At 44.9% G+C, this 25,930-nt stretch overlaps 1 protein-coding gene across 5 annotated transcripts in view; it reads left to right on the forward strand.

Moving 5' to 3' along the window:
- The window catches only part of ANKH (ANKH inorganic pyrophosphate transport regulator), a 169,373-nt gene that overhangs the window by 133,618 nt on the left and 9,825 nt on the right, over positions 1 to 25,930 (forward strand). The gene's annotated exons all lie outside the window — the stretch shown is intronic.

The raw sequence follows: 25,930 nt of genomic DNA on the forward strand, positions 1-25,930 counted from the left end.
ATCTGCATGGAGCAGACTGAAGTTACTCCAACACAAGCTAGGTAGCACAGTCTAGAGTTAACCTCACCTGAAGTGGCATAACTTTGAGGCCCTCAAAGAAAGTTTAGCATTAGTTAATAAGGTTTAATGTGCAGACACTCGCATTTTAAGTTCCCTAAGTGTAGTATATAAATTCACCTAAGTTTTGTTTTCTGGAGGAGCATGTAGGGAGATGAAATTGGGGCCAAGGTGTTCCCCTCCTTGGGTTGAGGAAATCAGAGGAGAGTAACTTAAATCAAGTGCTTACCAGACCTCCTATATTACCAGGGTCAACATGTTTTTTTTCTTGATGCTCTAAGCAGCCTGATAGCACTTACACTTCATATTTTAGATGTTTCTCCGGAGATGGAGAGATAGCAAAGAGACCTGCCTTTCTTCAGAATGAGACTTCTGAGATAGCAACTCATCGGGAACATTTGGGGTTGGGTTTGTTCACAGCAGGATGATAGTTAATCCAGGACATACATAATTAGCTTGAATGACAGCTTGTTTACTGGGTGAAGCTATTGTGAAATAAGCTAATATGTGGATTTAAATTAGCAACAGTTATTCCACACCGTCTCCCCAGGTGGCCATTCTTTTATTCCACCCTGAAAATACCTTTTTTTGGGTCAGTTTAATTCATGCCCAGAGTGGACTAGTAAACACACTGGGCAAGGAATAAGAATGCTATTCTGGGTTTTGTAGATACATCTCAAGACAGAGACCAAATTTTGCAATCCCTCTTAGTCTTGTCTGTGAGATCTAACTTAAAATCTGAGTTACCCTAGGGAAAATGAGTTACTTTCTCTTTACTGTACAAAAAGGGAGGTGAATGCAAATTGGGAGGAACAAATACAGAATACTTTAGGGTGTCATTTACATAAGATATTCTGCTTACACCATTTTGTCTTCCTAAAAAAGTACACAAAGGTATGTTGGTAAATTTTTCACAACACTAGCAAAGAAAGCAAAACTCACCTTCTACTGTGTACTGTACACTGGTCCTCAATATGTAGTGCAGCTCACTTATTTCTGTTCATGCCTTTGAAAATGCAAAGCAATACAAAGCTGTTAAAATCTAACAAAAGGGAACCTGTCTGTACAATCCTGTCCACTGTGCATTGCAGCCCATACAACTCTGAGGCATGGAAAAATAAGGAGCATGGTGGGAAAATTACATTTTAAAAAAAACATCCAATTGTTTGTGTCTTATTATTTACAAGACAGCAAAAAAGATCACACTGTTCCGTTAGGACAGGGGTGGGCAATTATTTCGGGTGGAGGGCCACTTACCAAGTTTTGGCAAGCTGTTAAGGGCCGCATGGGTAGCCCCACCCCTTGATGGGTGCCCCACACCCTGGTCGCCATCTTGTGACCGGAAGTCCCTGCCCCTAGCCTCTGACCTTTGCAACCAGAAGTCCCTCCCCTTGCCCCCGGAAGTGCTCCTTTCATCAAGGGGTTTTGCAATCTCAGAACCAGAAAAATACCAAATTATATTCTTAAAAGCGAACATGTACAGCATGCATTAATTTGATTTCAAAAAATATTTTTACCCTGATTTACATGCGTTTGTGCAGTGTACATAGAGGTGATTGCACAATAGCTTAAAATGAAGCCTTACTTGTTTATGTTGCGGGAGTGGGTATAGGTTTGTGGGGGGCTGTGGGTATGTGGGGTGAGGAAGCATGTGAATGTGTGTGTAGATATATGGGAGATAGATATAACTAGGAGACAGTGGTGTTGATGCCTACATGGTCAGATGGGTCACTAACTGGCTGGAGGACCAGAGGGTGGTGGACGGGTCTTATTCGACCTGGAGGGATGTGGGCAGTGGGGTTCCCCAGGGCTCGGTCCTCAGGCCCGCACTATTCAACATAATCAGTGACTTGGGCGAGGGGGTAGGAAGCACCCTGTTCAAGTTCGCAGATGACACTAAGATGTGGGGTGAAGTGGGTACGCTAGTAGGAAGGAACAGACTGCAAGCGGATCTAGACAGGTTACAGGGGTGGACTGATGAGAACAGGATGGGGTTCAACACTGACAAGTGCAGGGTAATGCACCTGGGGAGGAGGAACCAGCAGCACACCTACAGGCTGGGGAACTCCCTTCTCGCCAGTGTCGAGACAGAAAAGGATCTTGGAGTCATCATTGATGCCACAATGAACATGGGCCAACAAAGTGGGGACGCGGTCAGGAAGGCCAACCATACGTTGTCGTGCATCCACAGATGCATCTCAAGCAGGTCCAAGGAGGTGATCCTCCCCCTCTATGTGGCACTGGTCAGGCCGCAGCTGGAGTACTGCATCCAGTTCTGGGCGCCGCACTTCAGGAGGGATGTGGCCAATATGGAGAGGGTCCAAAGGAGGGCCACCTGCATGATCAGGGATCAGCAGGGCAGGCCCTACGAGGAGAGACTGAGGGACCTGAACCTGTTCAGCCTCCAAAAGAGAAGGCTGAGAGGGGATCTAGTGGCAGTCTACAAACTAGTCAAGGGGGACCAGCAGGCATTGGGAGAGTCCCTGTTCCCCTGAGCACTCCTGGGAGTTACAAGAAACAATGGACACAAGCTAGCAGAGGGTAGTTTCAGGCTAGACATTAGGAGGCACTATCTCACTGTCAGGGCGGCTAGGACCTGGAACCAACTTCCAAAAGAAGTGGTGCTGGCTCCTACCCTGGGGTTCTTTAAAAAAAGGCTGGACGAACATCTGGCCAGGGTCGTTTGACCCCAGTACTCTTTCCTGCCACAGCAGGGGGTCAGACTAGATGATCTCCTCAGATCCCTTCCGACCCTATGAAACTACGAAACTAAGACTTTTTTGCATCACACCTGACTGGTAGGTGCCAGGTAACTTTTGCATCCCCAGACATCCTGGGGCTCTGACATCAGAATTTCATGACTTAAAGCCTGCTGGCCAAAATTCACATAAAGAACTGCATAGCTGGAGTTAGCAGAATAGCAAAGAGGTTGGGATTTTCTTTTCCAGATTAGCTGGGAGTGACAGGGATAAAATAGGAATCAAAACTGTTGCAGCCAGCTGCATATCTGTCTAGCTGCATACCCCCTCCTTTCTTTTCTGCTGGCACAGGTTTTGTGGCTGTGCATGAATGTAGCAAAATGCTGAATCACAGAAGATACGTAGATAGCTTGTTTGGAGTCAGCACTTGTTGCTCTGGATGACTCCAGTTTATTATTGCTCTCTCTAGAATCCGAATGGACTGAGAATCACGTGAGAAGAGGGCTGAGTGTTGGGTTTTCATAGGATTTTTTAACATACTGCTCTATGGAAACAGTTCCTGCTAAGTAATGGAACTATCACCCTCAGAAAGTAAGTGATCAGAGCAGGAGCCTGTCTGGCAATTGGGCTGCAAGGCCTGAGCTAGTTATAGACAAAGCTGTACTTGATCAATTTGATTCTCCTAGGGTGTGGACACAGGCCACACACTCCTTCATCTAGGATTGTGTAGTAGGAGCAGGTTTGCTGCATTTGAATCTTTCTCAGCTCATTCATACATAGCACGTAGAGCAGGGGTGGGCAGTTATTTTGGCTGGAGGACCACTTAACAAGTTTTGGTGAGCTGTCAAGGGCCACACACACAAAATCTTTTAGAAGATAATTTTAACAAATTATAGATAAAAACAAATCATATCCCGCGGAGCCTCTAAAAATTTTGAAAATTAATATTTCTCTGCCCTTGGTTCCTGTCAAAAATGACAGGAACCAAGAGCTGTAGGACCCAGGGGAAGCCTGGTGGGCTCCCACAACAGCAGGGCCCATCCGGCCCCACCCCCCAGCCAGTAGCCCAATGTGGGGCTTCCGGCCTGGGAGCACGCGGCTGCCCTGGTGGCGCCGGAACCTCAAGTAAGGGGTAAGGGTTGGGGAGGACACAAGGCGGGGAAGGAGCCTAGGGAAATGTGGCCTGGGGAAAAGCTGAGCTGGGGGGGGGGGGAGCCCCGCTCCCGCCCCCCCGCTTGCCGCACTGGGCAGTGTTTGCCACCGCTGCCTCTGTGCTGCCCAGCGCATGAGCTCCAGGCAGGCAGCAGCAGCCAACACTGCCCAGCGTGGCAAGCGGGGGGGCTGCAGCTACTGCCACTGCGCCCAGCTCTGACAGGCAAACCCAGAGCCAGCATGAGGTCCAGGCTGGCAGCAAGGCCAGGTTACAAGCTGGTGCTGAGCACGGGGAAAAGTGGCCCCTCGCTCGCCCTGTGGCCGGCGCCCCGCACTGCAGCTGTTTGCAGCCTGTGTGGGGCTGGCTGTGCCTGCTCCCGACAGGCGTTGCGTGGGATGTGAGTGCCTGCAGCAGGGAGCACCAGCCATGGGGCAGGTGAGGGGCCACTTTTCCGCGTGCTCAGCACCAGCTTCTTCCCTGCTGGTGAGCTGGGGGTCGGGGCTGTGCGCTGCACCCCGCCTGTACTGCAGGACTGGGGGCCACTGGGAGTAAGTGGGCAGGGAGCCAGTGGAAGCATGGGGCCTGCACTGGTGTCCCAGGGCCAGCGCTGGTGGGGGCCCGAGCAGGGCGGCAGGGGTACAGGGTCCTGGTCAGCAGGGGCTCTATGGAGCCAGGCCAGCTCCCCCCTCTCCCTGCTGGTGCAGTCCAGCCTGGCTCCACAGACCCCTGCCAGCCTGTGCCCCGCTTTGGGCCCACTGGTGCTGGCCCTGGGACATGGGTCCCAAGATGGTGACCGGGGATGGGGGACCTATCAAGGGGCGGGGCTACCCAGGCAGCCCTCGACAGCCTGTCAAAACCGGGTAAGTGGCCCTCCACCTGAAATAATTGCCGGCCCCTGTGCTAAGTCATCTAGAAGTGTTTTCTGAGCCCATATCTTCCTGGAAGTGGCTAGCATACCTATGTAAAAAATTTTTTTTTTTTTTAAATAATTGTTTCTATAGCAGAGGTATTTTGAGAAACAACTCTAGCAAAGAAAGGGAGTGAACATTTCTCTGAAATTTTCTGACATGGTATGATGAGTACAAATACCTTTCTTCATTTTGAAAGCAATTAAGAGAATAACAGCAATGGGTGAAAGTGAGGATTGTGGCAAAGCCAACTCCACTCTTAGTCTGTGTTGAAGGAAGTGTTTACATGAGTGAATCTCAACAAGGAGGTTGATAAGCAGTTAAGCGCCAGCTCAGATTTTTCCCTGCCCTCTCCTGCCTTTTTAGGCTGCAGGCTAAAGTGACCCAGTTTGGGTTAGAGGTAGGCAAGTGGGCAAGCTGCACCCTTTCCCTAGGGTGGCACAAGAAAAGCGGCTACCACTGCCACTTCTCCATGTGGAAGCACAGGGAAAAGCAGTGGCCTGGGGCACTTCCCCTACACTTCAGAATTCTGCCAAAACCCCACATGTGCAGGCTGTATCTGACCTGTGGGCCACAGGTTGCTGACCCCTGATCTAACCTACCAGTACTACCTGAATTCCTTCTGTCTCCCAGACCTGTGCTCAGAGCACACTTTTTTCCCCACGTTTTAGATCCAGTGCTTTATGGACACATAAACAATGTATACCAAGTTAAAAGCAGAGGATGTTAAATGGGTTGTAGCCGTGTTGGTCTAAGAACATAGGCAGACAAGGTGCTTTGGGTCGATATGATAGCTTTTATTAGACCAGCTAAACAGTTGGAAAAATTGTTCTTTGCAAGCTTTTGGGCACAAACACCCTTCTTCAGGCATATAGAGAGTCTGCTGCTTTTGTGCTCTCCTGGGTGGAAGAGAAGCCAATATGCAAAGTACAGGTCTGTGAAAGTGAAAATACATGGCAGTGAGGATCAGAGGGGTGGAAGACAATAGTTGTGAAACAGGGGGAGGGCAGGGAAATGTCGAACTAGTGATAAAAGAATCTAGATGTTAAAATGCAGACAGGTTACCTGGGGGTTATCAGATGGCAGGTAGACAGGTTATAACAGAACCATCACAATTCCTGGATCTTACACCTGCACCTCCAGAAATGTGATATATCTCATCCAGTGCATTATATGCCCTGATAGAAAATATGTAGAAGAAACCAAACGACAACTGTGTACCAGAATGAACTCATACTGAAAATCTATCAAAGACAAAAATACCCAAGTATCTATGGGGGCACATGTTTCACAAGACAACCACTCTCTCTCCAGTCTCTCAGTTCTTATCCTCAAAGGGAATTTACAAAACACCTTTCATAGACAAGCCTACGAACTTCATTTCATAAATCTACTGGATACAAAAAATCATGAACTAAATATAAACATTGGATTTATAGCACAATATAACCTGCCTGCTATCTGATAACGCCAGGTAACCTGTCTGCATTTTGCAAACTCCATTCTTCTATCACCGGTTCAACATTTCCCCTTTCCCCACCCACACCTGTTTTACACCTATTGTCTTCCGCCCCTCTGATCCTCACTGCCACACATTTGCATTTTCACAGGCCTGCATTTTGCATTTTGGCTTCTATTCTACCCAAGAGAGCATACTCTCTATCTTCTTGAAGAAGGGTGTTTGTGCTCAAAAGCTTGCAAAGAACATTTTTTCCAACTATTTAGTTGGTCTAATAAAAGATATCACATCAACCCAAAGAATCTTGTCTGAGGTGGTTAAATGATGCATCATCTAATTTGCAGAAACTGCTTCAAGTATCAGCTCTATCACAGGGAAAGTAGAAGATAAACAAGGCAAGTTTACCTCTGACTGAAACAAGTGGTTAAGTAGTTTAGCTTCTACTTACTGTACAATAGGAGTGGGCATGTTAAATAGTTATCACAGAGCAGTTCACATGCAGTTAAGCTCTCCTTCTCTTTTAATTCAGTATAATTAGCTAGTTTGTCCACAATTGATTATACTCCAAACAGTTTCGTAGAGACAGACTCTTGGCTTTTCTTGATAAGTAATAGACTAGTCACTTCCTAGATATCTCATTTGGTACCCCTTTGTACACTTTTGAGGTTTCTTCTGGGTAGGCCTGTACTGGTTTAGCAGTGTTCACACTGCTGGCATCCATCACACCCAGGAAGAAGGAGGTAAAACTGCTTCATGGTGCCCCTCACCATCACTCTAGAGCTCTCTTGTTTCCAGCATGCTTGAAGTATTGAGGTGTAGCCTCAGAATAGTTTCACTGCCACATTTCCAAGTTTGGCATGTGCGTGGCAGGACTTGGCAGGCAGGGCTTGCTTGAGAGCAGCACTCCACTCTCCTAGGAGTGACAATCCTAGCCACACTAGGAGAGAGAAATTTTTTAGAGCTTTTCTCATGGTCCTCCAAAGTTCAAGAAGACTTTCTCCTCAGCAGCAGCAAAGGGCCCAGCAGAGTGCTCAAGCAGAGGTCCAGCAGAGACAACCTGTCAAAGGTCTCAGAAGTCCACCAAAGTTACCTGCCTGGAAACAATGCCCATTTCCAAATTGCAGTCCTTGCGTTCCATTGCTCAAAGCTGACAAAATGATTATTTTCCTAACCTTCTGAGCTGTTTTTCAACTTGCTACAGTTCTGAAAAGTTACAAGCTTTTCATATTACTGGCTTCATCCTGTGCAGAGCTATTTTAATCACCTGATTACACTTTTCTTTTATAATTTTCCAGGATATATTTTTATATGCTCAACACTACCTCCTTTGGCTGCCCTGGGGAAGCAAATCTTTGAGAAACTCATCTCTTGCCATTCCAGGAACATGTTTTTTTTCCTTGGATTTTTTTTAATTGCTTTTATTTTTTAATAGAGGGCAAGGTAGACTTGCCTTATACTTGACTTCCAGCTAACAGGGCTAACTACATCTCTTTATTTTTTAATTCCAGAGGCATGTTGGTTACCAGTAAACTCACTATTAAATTATTAGCTCCAAAACCCTAATTCAGTCCAAGGGCCTGATTGTAAAAACACTTGAGCACATGGCCTTAATTGCAGTTGGTATGAATCTATGGAACTGGGCTCCAGAATTGCATCTATTGCAGCCAGGTCAAGTAGCTATTGTCCTTACATCTGAAGCTAGGCTGCTTCCAAGACCTGCTTCTCTGTTCCTTACTGGGCACAGTAGGGTATGGCAATGAAATAAAATGTTGGTGGTGGTACAGCATGTTAGCAAGTCTACTTAATGTCTTAGACTGGACAGAGTGGAGATGCAGCTCTTCCCCCAGATGGACTGAATAAGAGAAAGATATAAACACGCTGCATGAGTGTCTCTTTTCTTGCTTGATCTGGAAGAGCATTCTTGAGACAGGGAAGTGGGAAGGGACCATGGAGACACTGTGTGGATAGTGGTGGGGACAAGAATCACCCCTTTACAGAATCCAAGAGAGAAAAGAGGTTGTAGCAGAACTCCTTCAGATGTTCATGCAAGTGGGGAAAAAAAGAGTAACTTTTGCCTGTGCTAGATCAATAGCGTAAGCCATTCTTCTCTTCTCCACCCTGAAAACCAAGTCTGGAAGTATGAGAACACTGTTGCCCCTTTCAACTGCAAAAAAAAAGATAGTGAGAGAAAAATGGATCTAGTAAAGAAAATTACAGTGTTTGAATAGGAAGACATTCCTTCCTACCACTCATCAGAATTTCTCCTGCAGAGTTGTAGGAACTGGGATATCCTCCTTGTCAGTAATGCAATCAGGTCTGACTGCTATAGAACCTACATTCGCTACCTTGCAAGGTATATGTGACTTAGGAGGGCACACCCGGCTTCTAGTGGATTTAGTCATAAATGTCAGCATGGTCTAACGTCTTAAGGAAATCCTCATCTTTTAGAAACCCTTTGGGTACAACATATGAGTTGAAGCTCAGTGGCTAGTGGTGGGAGAAGCAGGAGGGACTTTTTCAGCATTGTTAAGGGACTGTGGGACATGTTCTCATTTTAGAAAACAAGTATTAGATCTACTCAAATTTTGAAGTGCGCACATGGAACCATTTTGTTGGTAAGGCACTTTGGACAAAAATGTTCTTTCAGGGACTTAGAACTAGGACGACTCACTGACCTGTGTCAGTCCCCTGCAAATGCAGGAAATGTGTCCAGAATGGTTCAAAGGAATATCCACTCTGGCCTCTCCTACATAACACAAAACATCCCAAATACTCTAACAAACATAGCTTTACTACAAGAAAACTGCAGGTTTAAACCAGTTTCTGATCACTTAAACCGGTTTATGTGTAACTTCTGTCTCTAGTGATAGAGTTGAAAAAGAAAAATACAGCAAGAACAAGAGAACAAGAGAGATGAGGGTACCACTAATGTATTGTAAGTGTCCCACATACTGATTGCTCGTATCACTGGACATTGTTTGGTTTGTAGCAGCCCAACAACTCTGCAGCAGTGAGAACCAGCTTTGAGACAATTATAGATTTTATAGACATTTGGGCTGGAAGGTACCCCGAAGGATCATCGAGTCTAGCCCCCTGCCCCAGGGGCAGGAAGTCAGCAGGCATCACAGGATCCCATCAAGATAAACATCCAAATGTGTCTTGAAGGCGTTCAGAGTGGGTATTCGAACCACCTCCAGTGGCAGTCTATTCCAAACCTTGGGGGCTCGGACAGTAAAGAAGTTCTTCCTTATGTGCAGCCTGAATCGGTCGCAGAGGAGTTTGTGACCATTTGACCTTGACATCCCTTGGGGCGCTCTGGTGAACAGACGTTCCGCCAGGTCCTGGTGAACACCCCTGATAAATTTATAGGTGGCCACCAGATCGCCCCTGAGCCTGCGCTTTTCCAGGCTGAAGAGTCCCATGGCTCTCAGCCTCTCATTCTAAGGTCTGTTTTCCTGACCTCTGATCATGCGCGTGGCTCTCCTCTGCACTCTCTCAAGCTTCTCCACATCCTTTTTGAATTGTGGAGCCCAAAACTGGATGCAGTACTCCAGCTGCAGCCTCACCAAGGCCAAGTACAGCTGGAAAATGACGTCCCAGAATTTGCTTGAGAAGCATCTATGGATGCAAGCCAGCGTTTTGCTCACTTTACTAGCCGCAGCATCACATTGAAGGCTCATGTTCATCTTGTGGTCAATCATGACCCCCAAGTCCCTTTCATCTGTAGTGCTAACCAGTATAGCACTGTCAAGCCTAAAGGCATGCTGCAGGTTTTTTCCTCCCAAGGTGGAGAACCTTGCATTTTTCAGTGTTAAACACCATCGGGTTCTCATCTGCCCATTTCATGAGCCTGTCAAGATCTGCCTGGATCACCCTCCTATCCTCAGGTGTGGATGCTTTACCCCAGAGTTTGGTGTCATCGGCAAACTTGGCCAGCCCACTTCTAACACCAATGTCCACATCATTGATTAAGATATTAAAAAGTATAGGCCCTGGGACAGAGCCTTGAGGGCTGCACATAAGGAAGAACTTCTTTACTGTCCGAGCCCCCAAGGTTTGGAATAGACTGCCACTGGAGGTGGTTCAAGCACCCACTCTGAACGCCTTCAAGACAAGTCTTCCACCATGGGTACCAATGTCGGCTCGCAGGGATGCATAGCTTTTCTTGACATAGAGAGCTATACCCCCGTCCCTTTTGTTCACTCGATCCCTCCTGTACAGGGTATAGCCATCTATACCTGTGGCCCATTCGTGGGTGGAGTCCCACCAGCTCTCCGTTATCCCTATGACATCATAGTTATATGCATTTAGCAGGAGGACAAGTTCCTCCTGTTTATTCCCCAAGCTCCTGGCATTTGTGTATAGGCAGGCAAGTGTCTCCTTGGGGGCCCTAGCCTTGCCTACAGTTCGTTCCAGGGCTGGGGTAGGGGTGGGTTCCCTTAAGTGCCTTGACCTGCTGGATTTGCAAGGGTTGCTCAGCGGGCCAGCAGTGGCATAGTCCCCCCCATCCCCCGGCAGGCTAAGTTTAAAGCCCGGTGGAGCAGGTCAGCCAGTCTGGCTGAGAAGAGCCTCCTCCCCAGCAGAGAGACCTTATAGTCTTAGGCCTTTGAGTTTGTTATCCAGTCATAACCTCAGCAATATTTGGACCCCTGAGAGTGTAGGGTTGAGCTTTTGTGTCATACAGTCTTTATCAATTGATGAGAAATCTATTTCCCCCTCAGATGTTTCCAGTACAGGAATCATAAAAGGTTTTTCTCAAAGTATTTAATACTCTATTTCTTCTTCACAAAGCTCTCCTTTCAGGGAAGTGCTCAAAAATGCTCGCTCTCTCATCCTTATTCTGAGTTTAGAGAGGCTGTGCAGTGCAGTGAGATAGCTATTAAAGCAGCATGCAGGTCTCCCTACAGCACTAGGAATAGCTAGCAAGTTGATATTAAACAAGAGCTTTTCTCAGAGTAGTAACAGAAGTCTCTCTGGGGTCTGACACTCCCATTCTGGTTTCAGATTTACTGGAGGTAGTCTTAAAATACAGTGCAAAACCTCCATTCTGCCTGCCTGTCATCTTTTTTTGCATCACTGCTTACCCTCATTACTTAATCAAGCTTTTCTCTAACAAACATAGGCATTTGGTGTTCTGACACTTAACGAATAGTCTATTTAGTTACTTTTCCCTGAACACTATGATCTCCTGGCACCCGAGGTGCAGGACAATTGGCTTTTGGCTGAGCCTTTCCAATCTGTGCTACTTTTCTTTTGTTGCATTGCTATTTAAAATAAGTGGGCACAAGACTTCTTTTAGAGGGCACAAGCTGACTTTCTACATCTGCTGCTGCCCTTCTCATAACATCTTTGGACCCAATTATGCCTCAGATCAGTAAGTGCACATCCTGCAAAACTCAGCTGATTTGCATGAATGTAACTGGGGGAGCAGAATTAAGCCCTCCATGGTAGTGTTTAGACACAGGAATGGGTGGGAGTCTATGATTAAAAGAGTACTGCCATGTAAAGAGCTAGTTTGAAAAGTGAGCTTGTTCTTTTAGTTAGCAAGGAGATCCCTGTTATTCAAGTGAATGCTTCAGGCCTAAAGTCAAGCGTAGCCTTACCCAGCTGGAAACCCTTCTTGTTTCAAAAGCACAGAGGATGCTGGTGGGAGAGAGACAATTCAAGTGTATTTCTGAAAGCCCCTGCTCTGTCCACCATAAAAAATGCCCCCATTCTCTGACCATCTCAACCATAGGTACTGCAAATAATTGGATGCTATTCACATACTCTCTCAAACCTAAGAACCACACGTCAGACAGACTATGGTACTTCAAGGATACTTTTTCAAACTCTGGAGTGTGCCATTATCTTCTTGGTTGCTATTAAATCAAATTAAAGCCTGTCACAAGGCCAGAAGGCTAACCCTTGAGAACAGATTCTAACTTCAAATATTCATAATTTTTCAAAAAGCCTTGCTTCAAACCTGGGTTTGTACTAGGGAACGTAGTCACTGGATCATGTACCTTTTTATGATCTGCTTCCCCAAGTATTTTTCCTGCACTTCAGAAATGTTCCCCGCTTGGGGAACATGCTAGTCTCTTCATGTATTTCCCCAGTTTGCTCCATTCTGCAATGTTAGAAGGTATTTTGGGTAGCTTAGTGTGCACCTTACTGGGTTAACCTAACTGTCACCAAGTTCACTCATGCCAAGAGTACTGGCAGTCCTCAGTGACTTGAAACAATTTAATTTAAAACAGCTTAAAGCTGTAAATAATACTCACATTGTTGTAAAAAATTAATTCATACTTACTTAACGTTTTCCCCTGTCCTGTGGACATGCTCTCCATGAATGAGGACTACAGGAAAGTAGCAGTAGCAGTTTTGCTAATGAATGAATTGAAGGTACAAGAGGATAGTGTAGCTTCAAGTATTACTTAATTAGAGTATTCTACTTAGGAAAAAAAACCTCAACTGTTTAAGACTGCTTCCTGATTTTCATGTCTTTCTATACCATAGCAAGTGTTAGGGGGTGAGTGGGGAAGGCAGGCATTTCAAGCTCTATACTTGAAATGTATGATTTACTTGGGACTTAAAGGGATATTATAGGTTTAGCTGTTGTGAGCCATAAATATACCAATAAAACCCTTAAGTCCATTTTACCTTCTAAGGAGGTGCAGGACAATCGGCTTTTGGCAGTGAAGGAATATTTATATACAGAGTGGCTTCACTGACCCCTGAAATGTGACCAGTGGCAAACAGAGCTCAGTCACTAGCACACATAGATTCAGATATTATCACCTTCTGCTTCACGTCAGCTCAAGCTGACACACTGCAAGAGCATTGCTTCCTCAGCTGCTCCTCCCACCCCCAGACACACACACAAAGCATTCATGCTCCAATGCTCTATTTACTCAATTCAAAGTGGCTGCTTGCTTACTCACTCCAGAGATGTTTCATTTATAGTTGAACTGAGCAAATTCTGCTGTTTCCATGTTACTGGTTCCGTAGCATTAATTTACCTATTAGTGGGCACTGAGGACTGCTCCATTTCCAGTGGTATCTTATGGTTCTGTCTAGTTATTAGAACTGGAGTTTATAAGGAATACCACATGTCATCACCCATGGCAGCCTCCCATTTCTCCGATGTCCACATATATTCTGTAGGGCTATAGATATGTACAGCAAGCCTGATATTTCCAGGTATTTTGTGCTGCTGAAAGAGAAATGTAAGCCAAGGGAAAACAAGGGAATTGTTTCAAGCTCTGTAGTAAAACTTATTGCTGTCTTGCTAAGCATACATAACTTTAATTTTAAAGTGAGTTATGTCTCTGTACTGAAACCCCTCCAGGCAGTCATTCCTATTTCATTCACAAAATGCTTAACTTTATAAGACAGCAAAATAGGAGTTCTTAAACATGAGACATTATAAAAGCAAGCTAAGAAAACAGCTAGCTTCTCTTTTGCTCAGTTGTCTCCCATCTAATTAAACACAGGTTGCAGCACTGTAGTTTATTGCAGCATATATGGTCTCTTGCTGTTTGTCAGCTGGTTAGTACCTAGAAACAGAATCCCAGTTAGCCAGTGCACCTCAATTGCAGAGTACAGATACCTAACTAACCAAGCAGGATGCAGCATATAGCACACACGCCTATGGAGACAATGCCTGTGGAGACACGGCATCTTATTTCTAGTCTGAGGGGCAGCAGGTTTCAGTTAGGACCTGTCAGGAGACTAAACTGTGCCCTTGAGCAACTCCACTTATGCAAATGGGGATGCAGAGGTGAATCTTAGGATATGATTTGTCCCACAAACATATTAGAAAATAGTCCTTTGATTTAAGAAAAAAAGTGATTATATTGATTTTCCTCCATCCAAAGAAAAACTCAGGACCCACTCTCATGTTGTGCCCTTAGCTATCAAAAGAATGCAAGAATACTTGAAAATATAGGGTAACGACAAATATTGTCATATTGATGCATTACATTAACAAGTAAGTATCAACACATGTCAGTGATGGCTATCCAGGCACATCGCAATCTATGCACTGGTCAGGTTGAGTAAGGACTAACACCAAGTGATATCAAAGACTAACTTTTAAGTAATGGCAGACCCAGTGGACTTGTTGACTACAAATGTCCAACTCGGGATCCTTAAAATTCTAGTTTATTAGGCGGATTGAAACACTGTAATCATAAACCTTGGGGCTGGTCCCCACACACACACACACACACACACATATACACACACACAGTAGCAAGCTACAGAGTCAGGTATACCTATCCTACAAGCGCTGGAGTCTGTCGTTGAGGCTTCTTTCAGCGTGGTGTTATCCTCCAGAAGGGGGTCTCCGGCTGGTCCTTCTGGCTGGACAGGTCTGGTCGAGTTGGAGATCGAGATCAAGAGGGCGCCACTGAGGGTCACTTTTCACTACCTTTTATCTGTCCCTGGCAGACTTTGGTGACTCCCAAGTTTTCAGGTTTGCCCAATCCAGGGGTCATTGACCCTCGTGGGACTTCCCCCAGTTGGTCTCTGGCATTGATTAACTCAGGCCAGGGCTTCTAGCCCTTGATCAGAGACGTTTAGAGATTTCCCGGTTGTTACATTGTCTTCTATTGAGTTCTTCCCTTGGTTGATCTGCAGCTTCCAGGTGATAATTGCTTCCTGCTACTATGTTACACATTCAATCACTGATTCACTCACTCTTTCAGAGGCCAGCCTAATACAGGGAAGGGCAGTTTGATTCCTGCCCTTGTTAACATTGTTACAATGTATAATTTACTTGTGAAACTAAACATATTCAGTTGAAAGTTGAAAGGTGAGGAGTATAAAATATAAGCTACAAATGCCATGGCACACAAATAGATAAAAATACCAAACTACAAGGGGAGATACAAAATGCACACATACAAATTTTAAAACACAATTCCTTATCTTAAAGTGAAAGAGAGAGGAAGGAAGAAAAGGTAGAAAAAGAGAAACATCCAAAGAGGGGAGAGCAAATGCAGGCAAGAGGAAAAGGGGGCTTTCTGCTACAGACTCTGCAAGGAAGAGAGGCCTAGTCCTCTGCCTGCTTTGTCCTTGCCAAACAAGCAATGCCATCATTCAGCTGGCTTCTGAGAAGCAGCAGGTGGGAGGAACAGAAAAGCAGAAGATTCAGTCTCGCAGAGGTGCCCCCTGATGTCGAGAAAGGGCTTTTGCAAAAGAAGGCTATTCAGTCACTGCAGCCTGGCTGGGTTTGGAGACCACCCTTTTATACAAAAACCAGGCCCAGCATAGGTTTCAGCTGCGTGGATTGATTAAAAAGCTATGCACAACATTTTTAGGACTGACTGGCCATTGTTTGATGCCTCCGTTTTTGACACCCAATTTAACATTTTAAAGAAATCCGATGTTCAAGAAATGCTGGACACTGAATCCCCAGCATTACAGCCTTAGCAAAATGATTGAAAATAGGCACCCAAAGAGTGAGGCATTCAAAAACCACTTAGTTTCAGGCATATATTTGCTTGCTATTGTAGTCCTGTGGGGAGCAAAAAGGAATGCAAGTATGTTAGGTGGAAGCTATGGTGAAAATGAGGGGCAGAAAAGTATAGAAAGGTTCTTTGAGCCACACACAGAGGTTACCTGTGCCACTTGTGGCACTCATGCGATAGGTTGGCCACTCCTAAGCTAGTAGGTATTATCATAAAGTATTTCATACAAGCAGATTACTTCAAAAAGAAAGTTGATCAGATTCAGTGTATTTCAGCTAATCTTTGGTGTTCTTGGATAACAAGGAGAGCAGGCAAATCTTGAGAAATCACTCATTTTAAATATTCAAGAACAAAGGTAATGTCTTTTCAATGACAACAGTGCATTTGACATTCTGAAATGTTTGGATTATAATAATCATGACCTGGGACATTAGCCAGTTTTGTAACATTATAGCTCCAGCCTGCTATTTTACAACTACTGTGTTAGTACTTAACTGCTGAGGAATTATTTGAAAGTAAACTCTCTTCAAAAGGAATGCATTGTCATGCTATGAGAGCAAAGCTTTTGTTGTTTGCTTTAAAAAAAGATTTTAAAGTTGACTAATAGAAATGTGATTTGCTATCTAGGTTTATTAATGCAAGTTTCATTGCATTTACTTCAGGGCTTCAGGGTAGAGGAATAAGTGATATGTTCTAGAACAAAACCTGTCTTTATAGCACTATCTCCGTCAGTCTGTTCCCCAAAAATGACATGATTCAAACTTTCCAGTTCTTCATCCACCATGTTTTTTATTAGTCTAAGGCACTGGTTCTTTCTGCAGTAACCTTAGGACAAGCTCTCACCATGGGAAAGATTTTCCCTAATAGCCTATGTTTTCCTGTGCACTATTTGAAGAGAATTACATCTCATTAAGCAGCTCCTCTCCTCACCATGCAGTACTGGAAATCTCCAAACTCTAGATAGCCACGTCCGTTTTAACTCTTGTTTTGTATGCATCCACCCATTTCTGATACTACCTTCCACTGATGTCTTTCAGTGCCTGCTCCTAGAACCATAGACGGTTCTGGGATGGGAGGCCTGGCCAAGTTAGAACTGGGTGACAAGAACAGTAGAGTTGTATTAATGCGTTAGAGCTCAGGTTCTGTCCATTCTCCACTTCCCACTGTAGGAGTACAGCAGAAGGCTTTTTCTCACAAGTTTAAAGCAGATGACAGATGGGAAGTGTGCATGGGATATATGCGCTGCTGCCATTACTTAAAAGTAACATCTAGTGAGATGTCATGGCAAAGGAATTGCAAACGCTAATGAATGCACAGTAATATACTTCACTTGGTGTTCAAGTCTGACTTTGCTTTTTTTTCTTCCTAACAAGTGATTCTCTATTATTTAGTCCTTTATAAGCTACAACTAGGCTTTCTACAAGTCATGGATCTATGACAAAAACTGATAGATTAGAGTCAAAGGGGTTATTCTGGAGAAAGAAATCAGAATCCATAAGGAAGTCACAGATATGGAATGTTTACTTCAGCTAACCCATAACAAGGGCTGTGCGAAACAGCAGCATTCTGTTTCGACCATGTTTTGATGTTTCAACAGAACAGAATTTTGTTTTGAATTTTGTTTTGATTCAAAACAGCTGTTCCGTTTTGTTCTGTCAAAACAGGGTTGAAATGGCAAAACTGTTTTGCCATTTCACCAATAGGATGTAATGGGGAAGGACAAAATAGCCTATAGCTTTGTCATTTCTGGCTTGATTTGAATTAAACATGCAGGAATAGTAGCCCCTGTGGAGGCCACAAAGCCTGCCAAGTTTCAAGGAGTGAGGTGCAGGGGTTTGGGGGAAACTGTACCCCAAATTCTTGAAAGCAAAACTCATGTTGCATGTACATGTTAAGCCACAGCGAGGTCAAAACTGCCGGCATGCTAGCCCCTGCAGAGGCCACAAAGCCTGCCAATTTTCAAGGAGATAGGTGCAGGAGTTTGGGAGAAACTGTACCTCAAGCTGTGGACAAGCAAAACTCATGACATGAGTGACACTGTGTGTGTTAAGGCACAGCAGGGTGAAACCTGCAGGCCTGCTAGCCCCTGCTGAGGCCACGAAGTCTGCCAGCTTTCAAGGAGATAGGTGCAGGGGCTTCTGGGTTCTGGTTCCCTGTGCCTCTAACTGACATGGGTGCTTGTGCAACTGACTGTGTCTGTCTTGGGGCAGAAGCAGTTCCTGGCTCTGTATTGATTCTTTCCTCTCCTTAGTCTGTGGTTTTGTAGGTGTTAATCCTCACTCATTAACTCGCTAGCTACTATGTATTGAGCTGGTCTCTGAGTGAATCATGATTGATTGCGTAACACAGTAGCTAGCTAGCACAAGTACCCGGGCTCCAACAGTATCAAGTAGCCAGAGGAAGAGTGCAAGAAACATAGCATATGAAGAGTGTGCCTATAAGCAGTACCTATAAGATTAAATACTAGAAATTCTTGAAAACCTGTGGACTCTCATGAGGAGTCTGAAACAAAATCTTAGCAACATTTTCTAATATGAGTGGCTGAGTTCCAGATCAAATGCATAAAATACATTTAAAAGAAGGGGTTATGTAGAAATCTGACTAAGGACTTACAGTTTGAGACTTTCCATGTTCAAACAGAAGTCTTGCTTGAAATAGAGCATTCCTTTGGCGTTTCTGGCAGTAAAGGTCTCTGCCACATCATGCCAGGATACAAAGTTTCTGAATTCACTCTTCTAGAAAAGCAAAGGCACTATATGAGAGAATGCAGTGAGTACTTTATTGCTTAAGGCTGTCTAAGCTCCTTTCTCTTTTAGCAATACACCAAATTAGCAATAGGTAAGCAGTAGGGCTGTGTGAAGCTTCAGGTGCTGATTCGATTCGGAGGAGATTCGGCCCAATTTGGTGGCCAAATCAGAATCGAATCATGAGACCAATAAAAAGGTCCAAATCGATTAGAAGCTCTCTGAATCAATTCGGAAAAGATTCAGACAACTTCGGAGATTCGGGCAATCCCTGTTCACCGCCGCAGGGAGCTGGACCCATACACCATGCCAGTAAGTAATGGGTGGAGGGGCTGGAAGAGGGGGGAGTGGACCATGGAGGAGCCCTGCCAGGCCCCATCCCCTGCCTGCTCCCCCCAGCCCCCTGAGCATCCCTCAACCCCCACCCACTCTCCCAGCCCCCCGCATGGCTGCCCCCGCCTGGCCCCAGGTCCTGGTTCTTTTAAAAAAAAAAGCCCTGCACTCACCGGCTGCTGCAGCAGTCTCGGGGCTTCTGGGGCTTGTGGCAGAGCCCCCATGCAGCACGGGGGGGGAGGGGAGGGGCAGCAGGGATCACCCCCTGCCTGGGAGGAGCTAGTGAGTGTGGGGCTTTTTTTTTTTTTAAGTGGGCCCTGGGGCCAGGTGGAGCAGCCATGGGGGGCGCTGGGAGAGCAGGCGGGGGGTGGGGGCTCCTGGAAGAGCCCCCCGTGCAGCATGGTGCAGTGGGGATTGCCCTCCCCCGCCTGGCAGCATCTGGTGAGTGCCGGGCTTTTTTTTTTTTTTTTTTAAGTGCTAGGATCCTGGGTCCAGGCAGGGCAGCCATTGACGGGGCTGGGAGAGCAGGTAGAGGATGGGGCCTGTTTGATTCAGGAATTCACCCGATTAGGCAGCAGCTAAAGATCTCTATTAGAGAGGTCCAACAATAGTTGCTATTATAACCCAGCAGCAGCAGCATAGTCTGGAGAAGAGAGCAACACAGCAGCCCTGTGACCTGTTCTGCATCAAGGGAATGATTATCTTTCACTTATCCCCTTCCCAGTGCCTGGTGGTTACTCTAATTTGGAGGAAGAAAAGCAGCAAAAATTCACTGTAAAAATGCAATAGACCTCTGGCTGTCACTAAAACTGATTAGTTCATTCTAATTTCTTCTTTTTACATGCTAACCAGTCATAACTAATTGTTTCAGTGCCCTGGACAGGGTTATTGTGTGGAATGGTGGAATGGGGGGTGGGAAGAATTCTGAGCAAGTCTTACCTTATCCAGAGACTCAGCTGCTGGTAATGAGCACAGGATCATCACGCTCTGGCTTCAGCAGCTGACCCAGCAAGGGCTCAGGGCTGCTGCTGCTATGCAGACTCCCTGCGCAATAGTTTCAGCAACCTCAGTGGCACCCAGTCTGGTGCCCCGCTCTAAATCTGCACCCAGGGTGAGTCCCTCCTTATCCAACTCTGTGCTACTGTTTCTATTTCTCATCCTGGGTGTCCATTTCCCAACACATAGATATGGCCACTACCCCCTCCTCTGTTACTCTATATTTAAGAAGATAGCTTTCTTATCTCCTCTCCAGGAGAAACCAAACTACATTATACCAGCCTTAATTGATTCAAACCTTTTGTATAATGAGTAGGCCTGTGCAAAGCGGCTAGTATTCGTTTCGGATTCGGCCAATTCGGGGGACAATGATTCGATTCGGTGAGTCGAATCACTGTCCCGATTCGAATCGGCTGAATCTTCGAATCAGCCAGACCCATCCCTTGCCCGCTCTCCCAGCCTGGCAATGGCTGCTTCACCTGCCCCAGCTCCCTGCACTTGTTAAAAAAAAAAAGCCCCAGTGCTCACCGGGTGCTGTTGGGCAAGGGGGGCGTTCCCTGCTGCCCTGCGCCATGTAAAGGGCTCTGCACGAAGCCGCAAGGCCACTGCAGGAGCGGTGAGTCCCGGGGCTTTTCTTGGCTTTTTTTTTTTCCCTTAAAGGGCCAGAGCTGGGGCAGGCGGGGCACCCACAGGGGTGCTGGGGAGTGAGGGGGAGGTCGGGGGGGTCATGGCAGATCCCCCATGCAGCATGGGGCAGTAGGGATCACACACCCCCGCCCGGCAGCACCTGATGAGCACCTGATGGCCTTTTCTTTAAAGTACCAGGAGCTGGGGCAGGCAGGGCAGCCATGGCGGCGGGGCTGGGGGAGTGGGTAGGGTGAGGGGAGCTGGAAGGGGTCCCCCCATGGTCCCCTCCCCCAGTCCCCCTTCCCCGCACCTAGTTCTTACCAACTTGGAGTCAGCTGCAGCTCTGTGCTGCAGCCACCAGGGACTGCCTAAATCATCAAAGCTCTCCAAATATTTTCCAAAGTTTCAGAGAGCTGTGAATCGAGTTGGACCTTTAAATTGGTCCTGTGATTCGATTTGGATTTGGAGATTTGGCCACTGAATCAGGCTGAATCTCCCCCAAATCGAATCACCACCCAAAGCTTTGCACAGCTCTAATAATGAGTATTCCAAATTATGCTGCAGTCCTATTGTAAGACAGCAAACTAAAGCCTTTTCCAGTGCTATAACTCCACAGGCAATGGGCCTTACTTTTGAAGTGCTCAGGGTTCAACCTCAGCAAGGTTCACTCTTTACCTATCCACTTACAGCATCCCTTCAGCAGAGACAGGTCAGACAGAGTGGATGGCAGTGTGTGAAACAACCTGACTAAAAAGTCACTTGGACTTCAATGCAGGCTGTACAGGGATCCCAGGGTGTGTTGTCTGGTTGCTGTCCCATGCAGAAGCCTATGCTTCTATAACAGAGATAAGCAACCCCTAGCGTAGGTGCCAGAGTATGGTACGCAAAGATATTTTGCTTGGCATGTGTGCCTCTAAGCAGACAGCAGGGAAGGGACCAGGTCTGTGCTGCCACAAAAAGGATTGGACCCCTTGCAGCTCCCACAACCATCTGCTCCGGCATACCAACATCTTACAAGTTGAGGTTACACGCGTTTTTGGCACTCTGCCCAAAAACGTTGCCTACCTCTGTTGTATACCTTTTACTGCTGTTGCTACCTGTGCTACCTGCATAAAAACTTGTGTGTAAGGTCTGCCCAGGCTATAATCATACCTTCATCTGCAGTGTAAATGAAGTCAAAGGGACATACATTGAAAACCAGAAGTTAACAAGTTCCATTTTAAAAAGGAAATGTTAAGATATGTAATGAACACATGATAGGGGCCTCAATGATAAAAATGCCCAAAGGAATGCTTGTCCAGCAGAAGGGCCTGTCCTTTCTTGTATGTACCACACACTTGTTCTCTCAGAACAGACAACATCTTTTATTGTGGTATTTTTTCATTTCGCACTAATCTCACAGCCAGTGCCTCCTTTGACAACAGTCTAATCTTTATGAAGTAAAGAGCAACTGTTATTACAAAGGTTTTAGGCTTCACCCTATGCCTTAGTAGAACCAACTGATGGTTAGGCTTCCCTCCATCCATTTTGTTAGAAGAGTCTCTTAGAATCAACTCTCTATGGTTTCCTCTCTGTGTCTCATCCTCCCCTTCCCCCAGGGGCAAACCTCCACCAAACCATGTCTTGAGTCCATCACTGGAATAAGGCTAAAACTTTTCAGAAAACAAATAGAGTTTATAAGTATTGTGGAAAAGAAGAATCTGACCCATTCTCCTCCTGGGGCCCAAACAAATAAGCAGTCCTACTTAGGAAGGCAAGTCCACTTGGTCACAAAGCACTGACTTCCTTCCTGAGACTCTTTTTATATTGGCAGTGAAAATCTACTCTGTTACAAAAGGGCACAAGGAGGTGATATTGGCAATAGCTTGCACTAGAGCAGAATGTAATTGTCAAGATTAGAACCAGAAGATTCAAGTGGATTTGGTTATGATGTCAGTAAAATCAGATCTCATTGGCCAAGTCAATGGAGAGTCTCTGCACATTGAATCAATCTACCAATGCAAATTCACTTAATAAGAAGTAATATAGCATACCTACATAATTATAGCTTGTATTTAACAATATCTTGAGATAAAGCCCCTTAATCAGCACCATTCAGAGCACTTTAATCTAGAGGTGATTGCTTGTGTCTATTTACCATGTAAGCTCCACAAGGGAGGAACTATTTTCCTCCATATTCTGCACATCTTCAGGCACACCCTGGGATATAATAAATAATAATAACATACCATTATTATTCCTAAGAACCCAGGAATCTCCAAGTATAGGACATTACTCATTAAGAATTCAAGCTTCTCTAGCACTTTGCAATATCAGTTCCTGATTCTGCAAATACTTCAAGCACATGATTAACTTGAATGCCGTGAACATCCCATTTAACTTTTCTACTGTAATTTGATTTCAGTTGAACAACTCACAATGGTAACATTAAGCATATGCAAAGGTGTTTTCAGGGTGAGAGTCACAGTTGTGAATCTGCTTTATTAAAGTAATTAACTTCAGTGGGAGCAGGAGTGGATCCTGAAAGTAATTCTGGAACTAAAGAAAAGAGAAATGATTTCTGCCTCTAAGCCATATTAGGATGTAGTTGAGAACAAATTGTTCTTTGATGTATAATAGCATGTACTTTGTACTTCAAACATGCAAGTGCTGCTCTTCAACATAATGTGCAACATTTTGTATCAAGCTCGCAGGAACAGTATTTATTGTTCTGTATGGTAAAGTAGCTTAAAGGGATGTGCAGGTTAAGGACAATAAAGGTTTTCCATTCTTTTTTGCCAAATCAATGGAAATATTTCTTCTTTGATGTACAAGTGTTTGAGTTCTTGTACCAAGTCACTGCAATTAAATTAGTCAGCTACTTCTGGCTACATGGAAAGCATATTTCCAAACAACTGAAAAAAACATGAGAGAAAAAAATCCCTATTCCATTTAGAGTAGCAATTTCTCTTCACATTTTAGGTAATTAAGCTACTTTATTTTTCAGTACATAAAAGTAAATGGAATTTGCTTAACAGAATGTGCTTTTAAATGGAAAGGTTACACTGTTATTACAGTTTATACATCATCCCCAAATTTCAATCACTTTTAAAATGCCTGTTCTCTATAACCAGGAAAGTGGACAAATTGTTCTCCCTAAGCATTTCTGATTAAGAGAACATTTACCCCCCCAAATTACTTGAAATGATTTCAAATTTCTGTTATTTCAAGCTTCACATAGTTTCCTTTTTTGCCTTGCAATAAAATTACTATCATTTTGAAAAGGACATTTTAGATAAGTGATACCAGTTTGACTTCCATTACCCAGCTGGGTTCTATACAGTTTATTCTTCATTTCTGAAATAATGAGGGCATCTTCTTGGTGACCAACTAGTTGTCTCTAAGGCTAAAGCTTGTGTGTGCCTACATACTGGCTAGAGCACGGAGAGAGAAAGTGGGCTGAAGAAAAGTGTATTCAATGAAAAACCTCTCTGAAACAGCACATAATCAGTAATGTGGCTGGGAGTGACTGGGGCACTAGTCCTGGGTACCAATTCAGAAAGGGCACCAGAAAGGCAGCCCCCCAAAGAACCTAAGTTGCCACCACACCCCATGCTTGGGGGAGCTTGCACTGAGGCAGCAGCAGCCTGTGCCACTGCTCCCTGCATAAGGAGGCAGTTGTTCCCCCTCATGCTACTCCAGGTGCCAACATTTAAATTATCCCTCTGGACACATTGCAGAGATTCGTGCGGCAAAGAATTATTCCCTTTATGGTACTCTCACTGGCTCCTATAATGAGGATTTTCAAGCAGCTTGCCAGTGAGACAGGAGATACCTGCTCGAGCTCATTTTTTTCTTTCTTCTCATTTATTTTTGGATGCTGACAGACATCGGGGTTTAGGGGGGAACACACTTTACAGAAGAAGCAACATGTTACTTCAACACAGCTCGGCAGCGTCTGCACAGATTGGACACTTCAGTGGGGCTTTTTGGCACTTTTATGTAATAGCTGAAGGTGCTTACCCATGTACTATTCAGTCACAGACTTACAGACTGGGAGTTTCCAAGTTAATTAAAAATGACACATCACAACTGGAAAACAAGGGTGCTCACCCTACTGTAGTTGAAAAGTATTTGTCCACTGACTTCAATGAGCCCCAAATTTTGCCCCAAACATATGTAAGAAAGCATGGGTTATACAACTGAAGAACTGTCAGATCTTATGAAATTTACCCCTGGATTTTAAAAGAATCAATTAAACATTGAAGGCACCAGAGCTGTCCTGGGGGGTGTGAATCGGGATGAGCAACCTGGGCCCTGTGCTTTGTGGGGCCCTGCAAACAGTGCCGTACAGGCCCTGAGGGCATCACCACTCCGTGTGGCTGCTGTGTGCTGCCATCTTTGTGCTCCAGCTGCTCACCCCCCCACTTCATGCTCTGGCTGCCTGCCACAACCCCGCCCCCACCACCAATGCACAGGCCCCACAAAGGCTGATAAGCCCCGGGCCCCACAAACCTCCTAGGGTTGGCTCTGGAAGGAGCTTTCAGACATTAGTGACATGATTTCTTGAAAAATTTAATGTTTCTGGCTTTCTCTTCTTAAAATCTGACAGAGCGCCTAGCAAATTTGAGGCTTTTGGTATGTTTTAATTTGTTTATTAATCAAGGAATAGGGGAAAAGAAACATTAACATAAAAACAACTTGAAGTGTGGGGCACGCTCCAGAATTGAACTGTAGCACAAATAATGAGAGTAGCTGTCCCTTTTTATTGAAAAGTACCATGATGAGATTGTTAGTAAGGGATTTCCAGGAAAGATCTTTGACATGCATCTTTTCCCAAAAGCGGAAAAGCCAGCTACACAAGAGTTCTCTCACACCACATGATTTGAATGTGGACTGGAAGAGAAGAGTAGCATGGACCAAAATGACTGCACCACTACTTAGAGCACCATGGGTCTTCTTTATTGTTTCCCATACAGATAGTGACCAAACATCACACACACTGCCAAACTGCTTAAATTCTAAGATCTGAGACATTCACAGAAGAGCATTCTATGCTTTATGTTCACCTTGATTCATCATACAGAATAAAACTGGGCACATTTCATAGTTTAGAAAGTACTGGTCTCAGCAGTATGGTTTAATCTCTCTCTCAGTCTTGGAGACAATTTAAAGTATACTTCTGAACATTTTCTCTCTAACTAGGATATCATCTACAAGAGAATTAAATGCTTAATGATTCCTTAAAAATAGCTCAGCCATCCTAATGGGAAGATCTGAAGACATTAAAATGTTACAAGCTCAGCACCTTGGTTTGTAAGGAGTTCTGATGCCTTGCTGTGACAGAATCAGTGGCACTGCTTACGGGTACCCAACTACGAGGCTTCTCATATGACCATCTTGTGTTTTGGGACCCATTTGTATACCTGTGTTCAAACTTGCCATGAAAGTTTTAGGCTTGTACTTAGTTTGGAAACTTAAATTTTACTGCATTTAAATATTAGAAGTCTTCTTTAAATG

The sequence above is a fragment of the Alligator sinensis genome, unplaced genomic scaffold (genome assembly GCF_000455745.1).
Source record: "Alligator sinensis unplaced genomic scaffold, ASM45574v1 scaffold420_1, whole genome shotgun sequence".
Lineage (NCBI taxonomy): Eukaryota > Metazoa > Chordata > Crocodylia > Alligatoridae > Alligator > Alligator sinensis.